Below are 2,705 nucleotides of genomic sequence, written 5' to 3' on the forward strand. Positions count from 1 at the left end.
CTAACCTATAGAAAGCTGATGGGATCCTCTTTCTAATAGAAGCCGTGAGGCTGTTCTCACACAATTGCATAGGTTATAGAAATGTTGCGCAACATGAGCTCATGAAATGTTTTACATTTGCATTGATGTCAGAGTGATTAGAGGGACAATAGTGCTGAGTACCAGGCAGTTAGCAAGTGCGGGAGGCTACTAATGACCATCACCAGCATCAGAGCTTGGAGAAGCCTAATTACTAAATGGTCACGTGGAATTTGACTGCTGGTAATACAGTCCTACTCCTTCCTCCATTTCCCAGTAAAGGACTGGTTCAGATAATCACACCAACAATAAAGTAAGTAAATTAACAGTTTAATCTCTGGATTTCTTCATGCATTTATATGGGATGTAAATCAGTTCCTGTCGTACAGTAAAGACAACTGTCCGTCTTTTCAAAGTCTTCATTCCAACGCCTTTCATCTGCAATTAGACAAAACATCCAATATCAGCTGCAAAGAAATAACATTTTGTGAATGAGTATGTATATACACACACACCTTGGTGGAACAGTTGCTAGCAGTTGATAGCAGTGCCTGGTGGAGTCTCCGTACCCTGAATCTTCTGTCCAGTAGTGGTCACACACCAACAGTAACCTACCAGAAATAGACATGTTGCACACAGTAAATATTGTAACATTCAACTGAATTGGAGAATTTAGTGTGTGTATATGTGCGTCCGTGTTAACCTGTAGAGGCCGAACATTGCTTAGGGGTGTATCGTCCAGCGGCGTCACACGTGGGGATGTAGGCGCCAATTGGGCCATGTGTCGCGGCATATCTAGCACGCTCACAGGGGTCATGGGTCGTATCCCAGCATCTGGACACAGGTAACATACATTGATTGTAATGTGGACATAACATTGCAGCACATGCATGCCGGAATCTTGGGTTGCGTCCCATATAGTCCCTGGTCAGAAGTATTTTATACGGAATAGGGTTCCATTTCAGATGTAACCTAGGTACTTCCTGGCTAAATACTGAAATTGCGCTACTTGTTTAAAAGCCCTGTGCAGTCAATTCAGTTTCTGTCTTTGGTATAAAAGCTGATGAAACTATGACTGAAAGTGGAGGTAAGTTGTGTCAGTGTTACTTCCTGACAATCCAATCATACATCCAGTTGAATGATCAAACCATTCATATCAGAATACCTCAGTCCAGCATCTAGACACCAATATACATCTCTGGAACTAGAGGAGTGGCAGGTAGCCTAGCGGTTAGAGAGTTGGGCCAGTAACACAAGAGTTCCTAGTTTTTAATCCCTGAATGTCAAGTTAAAATATCTGTCTATGTGCCCTTGAGCAAGACAACCTTCTTTCCAGTGTCACGGTTGATAATGGCTGTCCAAGGGACAACTGGTTATGAAACAAAACATTAATACGTACGTGTGTGAATAGGACAGATCCACACCCACTAACGTTTTTTATTAAATGTTGGTGAGTAATGTGAGGTACATCACTCTTACCTCCCAGAGCAAAAGCTGTGCTAACAAGCAGAATGATGGTCATATCGCCATGGTGATAGTCTCCTGAGAGAGAGAGAGAGAGAGAGAGAGAGAGAGAGAGAGAGAGAGAGAGAGAGAGAGAGAGAGAGAGAGAGAGAGAGAGAGAGAGAGAGAGAGAGAGGAAGAGAGAGAGAGAGAGAGAGAGAGATTAGTTGAGCATTTTAAATCTGGAATGGCTGTGGGAACTAGAGGAGAGGTTCAGGAAACCCTGTGTTAAGTACAAAACTTATGCAACAATTGCTAAACCCAGTCCTGAGGACCCCAACAAGCGAGTATCGTCAACACGGCGCGCAACGATTCTTCCACTAAAATTCAGGTATCATCTAATCTATTGTATGTGGTTGAAGAGCCTTTCACACAGGAATATGAATCCTTCCCAAATGGCTCCTCATTCCTTATGTAGTGAACCACCTTTGACGAGGGCCACAGTGCACTACGCAGTGAAGGGGAAGCAGACTAGATCTTGCCAAGACTTCTATTCACTACAAAGGTATACGCTCTTAAATTCAGGGGGGGGGGGGTCGACCCACGAAAGGGGTCATATAGGTGGCACTACACTTGACCCAGGGCCACGTAAGATTAACGTGCCATTTGAGAGGCAGCTAGTCTACTAAATAATCTCACCTTCTGCACTCTTCCAAGGGATTCACTGGTTGTCTCTCTGTTGTCTGTGAGTTATGGTCTACCTCTTCCACCTCTCCTTTTAAAGGACCTGTCACAGGTGGTGACTAGTTGCCTCATTAACCCAACGAGAGATCCCGTGGTCGGGCCATTAGCTAGTGGTGTAAAGTACTTATGTAAAAATGATCTAATTCACACACTTATCAAGAGAACGTCCCTGGTCATCCCTACTGCCTCTGATCTGTCGGCCATTAGCTGGTGGTGTAAAGTACTTATGTAAAAATTCTTTAAAGTACTACTTAAGTAGTATTTTGGGGTATCTTTACTTTACTACTTCTATTTATTTCAACTTTCACTTCACTACATTCCTAAAGAAAATAATGTACTTTTACTCCATACATTTTCCCCGACACCCAAAAGTACTCGTTAGATTTTGAATGATTAGCAGGACAGAAAAAAGGTCTAATTCACACACTTATCAAGAGAACGTCCCTGGTCATCCCTACTGCCTCTGATCTAACAGACTCACTAAACACAAATGCTTCCTT

General features: G+C 43.0%; 1 long non-coding RNA gene across 1 annotated transcript; it reads right to left on the bottom strand.

Moving 5' to 3' along the window:
• Positions 1-332: 332 nt before the first annotated feature.
• Positions 333-1,512, bottom strand: LOC115194871 (uncharacterized). Its single transcript, XR_003878517.1, has 4 exons — positions 1,498-1,512; positions 722-852; positions 534-629; positions 333-456 (listed from the first exon to the last, which is right to left on the bottom strand). It is a non-coding gene; the product is annotated as an uncharacterized LOC115194871 (long non-coding RNA).
• Between the last annotated feature and the right edge of the window lie 1,193 nt (positions 1,513-2,705).

Source organism: Salmo trutta, chromosome 5, assembly GCF_901001165.1.
Source record: "Salmo trutta chromosome 5, fSalTru1.1, whole genome shotgun sequence".
In the NCBI taxonomy this organism is placed as follows: domain Eukaryota; kingdom Metazoa; phylum Chordata; class Actinopteri; order Salmoniformes; family Salmonidae; genus Salmo; species Salmo trutta.